Genomic DNA, 12,326 nt, shown 5'->3' on the forward strand with positions numbered 1-12,326 from the left:
GGCAATGGTGCCACCCGCAGACACTCTTCCTGGACCATGGGGAATGGCCCGCAAAGTCAGGTGCTTTGCTGCCATGTGCCCGATCATGCTGGTGGTGGTCAGTCTGGTCGTTTTGCCACCCCTGCTGATGCTGGCCTGGCAGGTGGTGCAAATGGCCTTTTTGGGCTAATCGGCAGAGTCTTTAAAAAACAAACAGACTCAGGAAGACCTAACAGTTGTACTGGCAACTTCCTTCATGTTGTTGTTATGGAGAACGGTTGCCTGCCTTCTTTCTGCGGCCACCACACTGCATCTTCCTTCCTGTTGAGTTGCTCTGCCTCCCTCCCCCTGTCTGCTGCTCTCCTCGATCTGCATGTCCTTCTGCCAGGTTGAGTCAGTTACTATATATTCTACCACCTCATCTTCCACTTCCCTGGTCCTCCTCCTGACTACCTGGCAATTGGGCTCTTCATCGTACACATCTTGTGACACTTTCCCACCGTCGCCTTCGTGTGACCTTGGCTGCTCAAATATTTGGGCATCACTACATGCGATCTCCTCTTGCCTCGCTTCAATTGGACCGGGCAAGAGGCCCGAATCTATAAATGGGAAAGTGAACAGCTCTTCTGAGTGTCCAAGTGTGGGATCAGTTGTCTCTGGGCACTCGGCATGGTGGGAGGAAGGAGGTTCAGGGTAAGGAGTATGCGATCCAGAATCACAGCTACTGAGACTTAGCCGTGGGGAAGACAAGGTGGTGGTGGTGGTGGCTAAGTGACTGGAAGCATTATCTGCTATCCAACCAATAACCTTTTGACACTGCTCTGTGTTCAATAGTGGTGTTCTGCGGTCCCCTATTAATTGGGACAGGAAGGTCAAGCGAGAAGATATGAGTGTTTGTTGTGGCACAATTTCAGCTTGCCCTCGGCCTTGGCCTCTGAATGCACCATCATTACCATCACATCCAGTTCCCCATCTCTTGCCACGTGCCTTGCCCATTTTAAATGGAGGACAATATCTTCCACGCTCACAACAAATGACTGAATTTGGAGCGAACTTATATATGATCTGTGTGACGGACAAACCACAGTTTTAAATACCTGACCTTTAGGTAACTATTTTGAACAGCAAACTGGTGGCAATAGCTTCACTGACACACTGAAATAAATTTTTAATGGAGGCCAGAAATGGCAGTATTTTCTGAAAAATGTATATGTGATCCGTGTGACGGAAAATACACAGTTTTAAATACCTGGCCTGTAGGTAACTATTTTGAACAGCAATCTGGTGTCAATTGCTTCACTGACACACTGAAACTAATTTTTATTGGAGGCCAGAAATGGCAGTATTTTCTGAAAATGTATATGTGATCTGTGTGATGGAAAAAACACAGTTTTAAATACCTGGCCTGTAGGTAGCTATTTTGAACAGCAATCTGGTGTCAATTGCTTCACTGACACACTGCAACAAATTTTTAATGAAGGTTCGAAATGGCAGTATTTTCTGAAAACGTATATGTGAACTGTGTGACGGAGAAAACACGGTTTGAAATACCTGGCCTGTAAGTAACTATTTTGATCAGCAAACCGGTTTCAAAAACTTTTCTGACACACTAAAAAAAAAATTTAATGGAGGCCAGAAATGGCAGTATTTTCTGAAAACATATATGTGATCCGTGTGACGGAGAAAACACAGTTTTGAATACCTGGCCTGAAGGTAACTATTTTGAACATCAATCTGGTGTCAATTGCTTCACTGACACACTGAAACTAATTTTTAATGGAGGTCAGAAATGGCAGTATTTTCTGAAAACGTATATGTGATCCGTGTGATGGAGAAAACACAGTCTTAAATAGCTGGATTTTTAGCGCTGTAATATGGAAAGGACCGGACTGTATTCTGCAGTGCCAACAAGCAAATGGCGCAGAAAAACGGTGTTCTCTGGATTGCTTTTGAAGCAAATAATGAAGATTAAGATGCAAAAAAAATTATTCCTGGCCCCTGAGACCTGGGCCTTTGTCTAGAAATATCTAACAGCAGCAGAAGGCAGAACTGGAATGGAGCCTCTTGTGCTATATGCACTGAAGTCTGCTATATACACTGCCTGTCTGCTTATATACACTGCCTGCCTGATATCTCTGCAGATGGATTAGTCTTCAGAAGGACTGTTTATTGAGATGGATATGTGCCTTCTAATATAGTTTGGTACACCAACACTAACTAGAAACAAGTGAATCTCTCCCTAGCTCAGCAGCAGCTCTCTCTACACTGTCTGATTCCGGAGTGACTTTGACGAGCATGGCGACGCCAGGTCTGATATAGACCTGATGACACTGTGCGGCCAGCCAATCACTGTAATGCTACAGCCAACATGGCTACGGCATTTTAGTGAGTGGCAGGCAATCTCTACAAGTTAATTAGCTCTCTAAAGAGCCAATTCTGCAGCGCCAAACATGCAAGGAGGAGATCCGAGCTCCCGCCTAGCAACCTTGGAAATACTCGACGAGCGACGAGCATGTCGAGCAGTGAGATGCTCGGGCGAGCACCGAGCAGTAGCGAACATGCTCGCTCATCACTAGTGTTAATAACTTCGCTGACACACTGCAACACAATTTAAATGGAGGCCAATATTTCCCACGTTCACTACAAATTTCTGGATTTTTATCGCTGTAATATGGAAAGGATCTGGCTGTATTCTGCAGCGGCAACAAGCAAATGCAGTAGAACAACAGTTTCTCTGAAATTTATTTTATGCAAATAATCAGGATTATGATAAAAAAAATTATCCCTGGCCCCTTATACATGGGGCTATGTCTTGAAATATCTGTAACATCAGCAACAGACAGAACTGGAATGGAGCCTCTTTTGTGCTGTATGCACTGCAGTCTGCCACATACACTGCCTGCCTAGCTCCGATATATATATATATATATATATATATATGTTGTGGAATACATAGACTAGCAAGACGTTCAATGGACCATCTTGCTATATGTACTGCAGTCTGCCACATACACTGTCTGTCTGCCTAACTACTGCTGTCACCACTGAATAGATACAGCTGGATTAGTCCTCAGAAGGACTGTTAGTTCAGATGGATATATATAGATGTTGTGGTATACCTACACTAACTAATAAACAAGCAAATCTCTCCCTAGTTCAGCAGCATCTCTCCCTACACTGCCTGTTTCTGGGGTAGACTGTGATGAGCATGGAAGCGCCAGGTCTTATATAGACCTGATGATGCTGTGCGGCCTGCTAATCAGTGTAATGCCACAACCAACATGGCTACGGCACTACAGATTGTGGCAGGCAATCCCTGCATGTTCATTGGCTCTCTAAAGAGTGCCAAACATGCAGGGAGGGGACCCAAGCTCCCACCAGAGCAACTAGGAAATAGTCGCAGAGCGCCGAGCATCTCGAGCAGTGAGATGCTCGGGCGAGTACTGAGCAGCGGCGAGCACGTTAGCTCATCACTAATCACCAGCCCTCCTTGATCGCAGTAATCCACCCTCCCTTGGAACTCTGAAATGTCCCCTACTGTATCACATTAGTAAGAGAAGAAAGTATTTTTTTTTAGTGTGGATGAGGCCTGTATGACAGAGAAGATATGCTCCAAACAATTTTAAACTCAGATCTAGCCTGCTGAATCCAGTTTGTCATGGAAAAAAATAGAATTTTTTACTCTGCATACAGCTTAATTTCACCACCACAAAATGACAAGGTGGGCTGTGGTGTGCTACGTCACGTTACTCACAGAAAAAAATAGATTTTTTTTCTCTGAAAACAGCTGAATTTCAACGCCACAAAATGTCAAGGTGCCTTATGGCATGCTGCGTCATGTTACTCACACAAAAATATAGATCTTTTTTACTCTTCATACAGCTGAATTTCAACGCCACAGAATGGCAGGGTGACATATGGCATACTGTATCATGTTTGTCACAGAAAAAAAAATATTTTTATACTCTTGTTAGCAACTGAAAAATATAGATTTTTACTCAGTCACCACACAGCTTAATTTCAACGCCACAAAATGACAAGGTGACTTATGGCATGCTGTGTCACGTTTCTCCTAGAAAAAAATAGAGTTTTTTTATTCTGCATACAGCTTAATATAGATCATTTTATTCTGAAAACAGATGAATTTCAACATCACAAAATGTCACGCTAACTTATGTCGTGCTGCGTCATGTTAATCACTGAAAAAAAATTAAATTTTTTTGCTCTACATGCAGCTGAATTTCAATGCCACAAAATGACAAGGTGACATATGGCATACTTTCTCATTGAAATAAATATTTTTTTTTTACTTTTGTTAGCAACTGAATAAAAATATTTTTTTTTATTCAGTCACCACACAGTTGAATTTCAACACCACAAAATGACAAAGTGGCTTATAGCATGCTGTGTCACGTTTCTCACAGAAAAAATAGATTTTTTCATTCTGCATACAGCTGAATTTCACCCCCATAAAATGACTAGGTGGGCTAATCTGGCTTGCTGTATCACATTAGCAAATAAAAAAATAGATTTTTGTACTCTGTAGGAGCTCTGCATACAGCTGAATTTCAACCCCACAAAATGATAAGGTGAGCTACTATGGCTTGTTGTATCACATTAGCAAGTGAAAAAAAAGATTTTTAAAGGTGTACTCATGCATGGAGCACAATAGAAGCAGTGCACAACAGACTTCTATGAAATGCGCCATGCTGTCTTTGCATGGACCTCAGTAATGGCACAAGAAAAAAAAATCTGCTGGAAGGTCGATTTCACAGCCACACAGGACACTAGTTATCTAAACTATCTTACTTAGAAGCAACCACCTATCTAACTAGCTAAAATCTCTCAGCATGCAGAAGCAGCTTCAGCAGCAGCCTCTGGGACCTACTTTAATCAGAAAATGACGCTAACACAACATGTCCGCTCTTTATATAGGTACATGTGATTTCAGCAGCCAATGGCACAAGCACTTGTGCCTGGACAATGGGGATACTTCCTGTGCCCTGATTGGCTACACATAAAATGTGAAAAAAAAGTTTTGCCATATTCATGCCAAACTTGAAAATTGCGATAATTTTTCAAACATATTCTCTCATCACTAGTATAAGCCTCTAAAAAATGTGTTCAAAATTTATCGGTATTATATTGCTCATCAGTAGCGTATTACATCTTCTTGGATACATTTCAGTAGAATATAAGCCTCAAAAAAATGTTAAAAAAAATGTATCAGCATTTTATTGCTCATCCCTGGACTTTTATAGATCCTTAGGTAGATTTTGGTGGTACATAACCCTCAAAAAATTTGTTCAAAATTTTATTATTAGTATTAAATTGCTCACCCATAGACTATTCCATGGTCTGGAGTATATTTTATTGGTGAATAACTCTCCAAAACCTTGTTCAAAATTTTATCAGTATTATAGTGCTCACCCATAGACTATTCTGTGTTCTGGAGTACATTTCCTTGTATAAAACTCTCAAAAAACTTGTTCAAAATTTTATCGGTATTATATTTCTCACCCATAGATTATTCAGTGGTCTAGAGTACATTTCCTTGGTATATTACCCTCAAAAGTGTATAACCTTTATGAGTCTAGGAGTACCACTACATGGTAATTTGAACAGAATGTGTATGAAGCCCTCATTTACGTCTAATACAGGCTGTATCTGAGTCCTTCTGAGTCCGTAATTTTTGGCAGTTCTTGCTTTCTTCATAAATGGAACATAAATGTCCTATTTTTTAATGAAAAATACAATTTTGACTTACTTAAATTATACAATTTTAAAATCCTTTTTAAATGTGGCCTTATATACAATTCATTAAACAGGAATAAAATTATTCTTAACATTTTTATTCCTGTAAAAACATTACCTGTGCCCTCCTCAGTAAACTTATTGGGAAGGACCACCTAACCACAAACACGTGGTCAAGTGAATGTGGCAAGGGATGGTACAGAGCCAGTCCACAGCTTGTCAGTGAATTGAATTTCACCACAGCCATATTCTTTAGATTGATGAAAGGACTTGGGAAACCGTATCTACTCCAGCTGTCATTTCTCCCAGGAAGTCCTCTAAAGCTGCTTAAACTTGAAATGTGGCCTTTTAGGTTCGTGGAGGCAGAAGGTTTTCACAACCTCATGCCGGCGGCGGCTGGGTGTCCATACTCGGTCCCCAGCCACCACTATTTCTCCAGATGTTGTCTCCGCCTTCCACAAGTGAGGGTCCTGCAACATTACCTGTGCCCTCCCCAGTGGACTTACTGGGAAGGACCGCCTAACCACAAAGACGTGGACAGGTGAATGTGGCCAGGGATGGTACGGAGCCAGTCCACATTAAAAATGCAGCCATAGAGTGTCCGGGAATCTTCCCACACACTTTCCTTAGCCAGGGCTGCTTCTCAGCAGGGATGGACGGGCCCACCAGAGAATCATCGGGTGTGCCCTGGCTTCTCCATCAGAAGAGTTCATGATAGGCGCAAACTTTGCAGCTGCTATGGGGCTCTTGAGCGGGGGAGAAAGGTGGGCCCTCAGAATCAAATCCTCTGGTGAGCCCAATGTTATTCAGTCTGACACTGCTTCTGAGTGAGAGTTGTATTTCACCACAGTCATATGCTTTAGCTCGGTGAAAGGACTGGCATAGAGGGAAACCATATCTACTCTTGGTGTCATTTTCCTAGGAAGTCCTCTAATGCAGCTTGTTGCAGAAGCAATGGCAGCCCGTCCAACATCAGCTCGCACTTGTTGGTGGTGCTTTGACACACAAACATCTTTCTTTGCGCCTTTAATTTAATGACTACAGAGTTGGGCAATGACCTGATCTGCAATGTGGTTTGAGAAATAACATGTATAACCATAGAGTGTCCGAAACCTTCCCACACACTTTTCTAAGCCAGGGCTGCTTCTCGGCAGGGATGGACGGGCCCACCAGAGAACCGGACACTCCTCCGGTGGGCCCTGGATTCTCCTTCAGGAGAGTTCATAGTGTCGAGGTGAGGCCATGATGATGATAGAGGCCACCATCTGCTTAGTTTTCTGTTGCATGGAATGCAGGCGCAAGTATGCAGCCAGCCAGCCACCCACCCACCTGCCGAAATACTAAACTGACAGATTTCTGGGCTGCTGCTTGCACTTGAAATGTGGCCTTTTAGGCTTGTGGAGGTGTAAGCTGTCCACAACCTCATGGCGGTGGCGGCCGGGTGTCCATACTTGGTCCCCAGCCACCACTATTTCTCCCGGCATTGGCTCCACCTTCTACAAGCACATGTCCCTGAAAATTACTGCTGGTACTTTTCTGTGGGAATCTGCTTGCCTCCTACAAGCCTGGAATATTTCCATGGTATAAGCACTGCCCCCAGTACCAATAGCGAAGCCATCCCCAATTTCCTTCTCAGGAATTTTATTTGGTAGACTGAGCGACTGCCCAAATACATTCGTTTCTCACAAAGGAGCTGAAGATAAAGTGGCAGTAGGTGCAAGTTTCTCCAGCCTGTTAGATATCAGAGGTAGTGATGAGCGATCAGTAAAATGCTCGGGTGCTTGATGCTCGGGTCGAGCACATTGGAATACTCGGGTGCTCGACCCGAGCAACGAGCCCAATGTAAGTCTATGGGAAACCCGAGCATTTTTCAGGCGGCTCCCCCCGGCGGTCTGCAGGGGGCCTAAAAATTGCCCAAATCGATGGGAATAGTGCTCAAATGACATGGAGACAGCATGGGGAAGACCCCTGGAAGCATTGCTCACTCCCAGGTCACTTCTGTCAACAACTTTGTCAGAGGTATTAGGCCACTTTTATGAACTCACAATAAAACATACCAAAACGAAACCAAAATGGATTTTCCTGGGAAATATGTTAAGGAACATCCTTTCCAGGGTAATGACTTGTATATAAAGCAAAATAAATAACCAAAAACTAAAATGCTCCTCCACACCTTGGGCTATGTTCACACGTAACATTTTTGATGCGTTTTTTCACTTTTACATTGCTTTCAACTGTGACAAATGCATTCACCAGGAAATGTCATTTTAACATTTTACAACCTTACCTGGCCATGCGGTGTGTGAGGTATCATCAGACACATCATGTTTCATTTATGAAGGAGGAACTCTGAAAGTCACAAAACCTATTTTTATATTTTTATAGGGCCATCAGGCGGCCTATACTATTCTTAAAGGGCCAGCAGTCGGCCCTCACTATTCTTAGAGAGCCATCAGCCGGCTATGTTTGATTGTTCCCATTACTAAAGAGTGGGTCTCCTATACTGTTATTGTGAATGCAGTGAGTGGCAGGGCTGCCCAAAATTTGGACGCAACCCAATACCACTTTGAAAATTTGGATGCACCCCAATACCCCTTTGAAGGACTCCTGAAAGCAATGTTCCCATTATTAGGAAGTGGGTCTCCCATTGTGTTTGCCTATGCAGTGAATGCCAGGGTTGCCAAAAATTTGGAGACACTCCAATGCCCCTTGGAAGAGACGTGGAGGTCAGAGGGCCTCCTCAAAACAATGTTCCCATTATTAGGAAGTGGATTTCCATTTGTGTTTGCCTATGCAGTGAATGCAAGGGCTGCCAAAAATTGGGAGGAACTCCAATGACCCTTGGAAGAGACGTGGAGGAGGGCTTCATTAAAAAATGTTCCCATTAGAAAGGAGCGGGCCTCCTATACTTGTAATGCCCATGCACTAAGTGTATGGGCTGACAAACCTTTACCTCTGGGGGGGAATACATGAACATATTGTATAAAAAAAAAATTTTACGGGCATCATAAACACCCTTTAAAAAAAATTATGTGGGTGTTACATCACGGACCACAGTCACCCTGGTGATATGGTGGAGGAGGAGAAGGAGAAGGAGGAGGAAAAGAGCAAATAGCCAAAATCAGAAAGCGTGTACCCATTTCTGGGTTTGAAAAGGTGCATGAAAAATACACCTCCCAAGAAAAGACACTGGATTTGAGTTTATGTTACGCTGCTATCATTCGGTGGTGTAGAGAAGTCTGGCCCAATCTATCCCTTGTTCATTTTTATAAGAGTCAGCCTGTCAGCATTTTCAGTTGACAGGCAGATGCGCTTATCAGTTATATTTCCACCAGCGGCACTAAAAACCCGCTCTGATAAAACGCTGGCGGCAGGGCAGTCCAGGACCTCATAGGCATAGAGAGCCAGTTCATTCCTTGTATCCAGCTTGGATACCCAATATTTATAAGGCACAGCGGAATCACGGAGGATGTTTGTACTGTCGGCAAGGTACTCCCTCAGCGTCTTCCCAAACTTTGCACTCCTTGTGAGAGTACCCCACGCCTCAGGGCCTGTCCGATGGGAGGGTCTGAGAAAACTCTCCAAGAACTTTGACAGTGTTCCCCTACCTCTGCTGAATTGAAGTTGTGTCTCTCTCGCCTGTACTCCTTGGTTGTCCAACGAAGTGTGACCTCTGCCACCAGCGTTTTCAGATAGGAATTTTTTTAATAGTTCCACAACAAGGGCCTTCTGGTACAGCCCCATTTTGCAGACCTGTCCGCCTCAGGAATAAGATATATAAAGTTCTCCTGCATTCTCTAGCATGGGTCTAGAAATGTCACCAACCAGTAATGACTGTCACCGAAAATTTTGAGAACATGAGGGTCATGGGAAAGGCAGCGTAACATAAACTCAGCCATGCGTGCCAGACTGCTAACAGGCAAGACTTCTGGGTCTTCACCAAGAGGATGACTGACCATGCTCTCCTACCCTCCTCCTCCTCTCTCCTCTGGCCATCCACGCAGAACAGACGGTATGACAGCTGTGCAGGTAGTACCGTCTATAGCGCATGAAACTAGCTCCTGTCCTTCCTCCTCCTCCTCTTCCTCATTGTCCCCCAATCCATGTTGGGATGAGATTAGGCTGGGCTTTGTGTAATCACCCTGTAAGGTTCCATGCTCCATCTCATCATGCTCCGACTGCAATGCATCCTTTTTGATAGTGAGCAGAGAGCATTGAAGAAGACAGAGAAGTGGGATGGTGACACTAATTATGGGGTCATCGCCACTCACCATCTTGGTGGGGTCCTCAAAATTTTGGAGGATGGTACACATGTCTGACATCCATGTCCGCTCCTGAGGTCTTACGTGTGGAGTCTGAACTGAATACCGATGGCATTATCGATGCTGGTACTCAACAACTGCCCTATTCTGCTCACAAATCCTTCCCAACATCTGCAGTGTAGAGTTCCAATGTGTGGGGACATCACACACTAGTCTGTGAACCGGAAGCTGCAAACGCTGCTGAAACACGGCAAGGGCGGCAGAAGCTGTAGGTGACTTTCTATAATGGGCACACAGGCGGCGTACTTTAACAAGCAGATCCGGGCAGCATTTGAGAAACTGCTGAACCATGAGGTTAAGCACATGGGCCAGGCATGTTACGTGTGTGAGCTCGCCTTGCCTCAGAGCCGCCACCAGGTTGCGACCATTGTCACACACAACCATTCCTGGCTGTAGGTTCAGCAGTATGAGCCACAGATCTGCCTGCTCTTTCAGAGCTGTCCACAACTCTTCACCATTGCGTGGTTTGTCACCTAAGCATATTAGCTTCAGCACAGCCTGTTGCCGCTTGGCCGAGGCAGTGCTGCATTGCTTCCATTTGGAAATGGAGGCTGAAGAGGAGGAGGAGGCTGAGGAGGATGAGGTGCAGGAGCTGTAGACCATGGGGTCAACCCTGATTGACCCAGGGCCCGCAATCCTTGGCATCGGGAAGACGTGTTCCGTCCCAAGGTCTGACTGGGTCCCGGCTTCCACTGTTAACCCAGTGTGCCATCAGCAAGATGTACCATCCATGCCCACAAGCACTTGTCCACGTGTCCGTGGTTAGGTGGACTTTCCCTGTAACTGCATTGTTGAGGGCATGGCTAATGTTTTGGGACACGTGCTTGTTAAATTCTGGGACGGCACACCGTGAGAAATAGTGGCGGCTGGGGACCAAGTACCGAAGGTTAGCCACCGCCATCAGGTTGTGGAATGCTTCCATCTCCACGAGCCTAAAAGTCAACATTTCGAGTGCAAGCAGTCGCGAAATGTGGGAATTTAGTAGTGTGGCCTGTTGGGCGTTGGCTGTGTATTTGGCTTGCGTTCCAAGGACTGGGGTATGGAAAACTGAACGCTGCACTGGGACAAGGACGTGGACATGCTTCCTGATGCTACTACTTGAGAGTTTGCAATGACAGGTGCAGGGCAGGAGACATTTTCGCATGCGCCATGGACAAGGGATTGGCTTGCATGCACAACAGCGGAAGAAGCAATGGTGCTACCCGCAGACACTGTTCCTGGACTCTGGGGTTCAGCCCACAAAGTCGAGTGCTTTGCTGCCATGTGCCTGATCATGCTGGTGGTGGTCAGGCTGGTCGTTTTGCCACCCCTGCTGATGCTGGCCTGGCAGGTGGTTCAAATTGCCTTTTTGGTGTTATCGGCAGTGTCTTTAAGAAACAACCAGACTCGGGAAGACCTAACAGTTGTACTGGCAACTTCCTTTGTGTTTGTGTTACGGGGAGCAGTTGCCTGCCTACTTTCTGCGGCCACCAAACTGCTTCTTCCTGCCTGTTGGGTTGCTCTGCCTCCCTCCCCCTTTGTGCTGCTTTCCTCGCTCTGCATGTCCTCCTGTCAGGTTGGGTCAGTTACTATATCATCCACCACCACGTCTTTAACTTCCGCACCTTGGTCCTCCTCATGACTTTCTGGCAATTGTGTCTCATCATTGTCCACCTCTTGTGACACTTTCCCACCGTCATCTTCGTGTGACGGTGGCTGCTCAAATATTTGGGCATCATTGCATGCGATCTCCTCTTGCCCCACTTCAAGTGGACCGGTCGAGAGGCCCTAATCTATAAATGGAAATGTGAACAGCTCTTCAGAGTGTCCAAGTGTGGGATCATTTGTCTATGGGCACTGGGCATGGTGGGAGGAAGGAGGATCAGGGTGAGGAATATGCGGTCCAGACTTAAAGCTACTGAAACTTGACCGTGTGGAAGACAGGGTGGTGGTGGTGATGGTGGCTTAGTGACTGGAAGCATTATCCGCTATCCAACCAAAAATCTTTTGACACAGATCTGGGTTCATTAGTGGTGTGCTGCGGTCCTCTTGGAATTGGGACAGGAAGGTCAGGCGAGAAGATGTGGGCTTTTGTTGTGGCACAATTTCAGCTTGCCCACAGCCTTGTCCTCGGCCTCTTCATGCATCATCACCATCACGTCCAGTTCCCCATCCCTTGCCACGTGCCTTGCCCATTTTAAATGAAGTACAATATCTTCCACGCTTACTGCAAATGACTGAATTTGGTGCGAACTTATATGTGATCCGTCTGACAGAGAAACCACAATTTTA

The sequence above is a fragment of the Phyllobates terribilis genome, unplaced genomic scaffold, assembly GCF_046119375.1.
Source record: "Phyllobates terribilis strain yellow unplaced genomic scaffold, ASM4611937v1 Scaffold_1__5_contigs__length_1240528914, whole genome shotgun sequence".
NCBI classification, from domain to species: Eukaryota; Metazoa; Chordata; class Amphibia; order Anura; family Dendrobatidae; genus Phyllobates; species Phyllobates terribilis.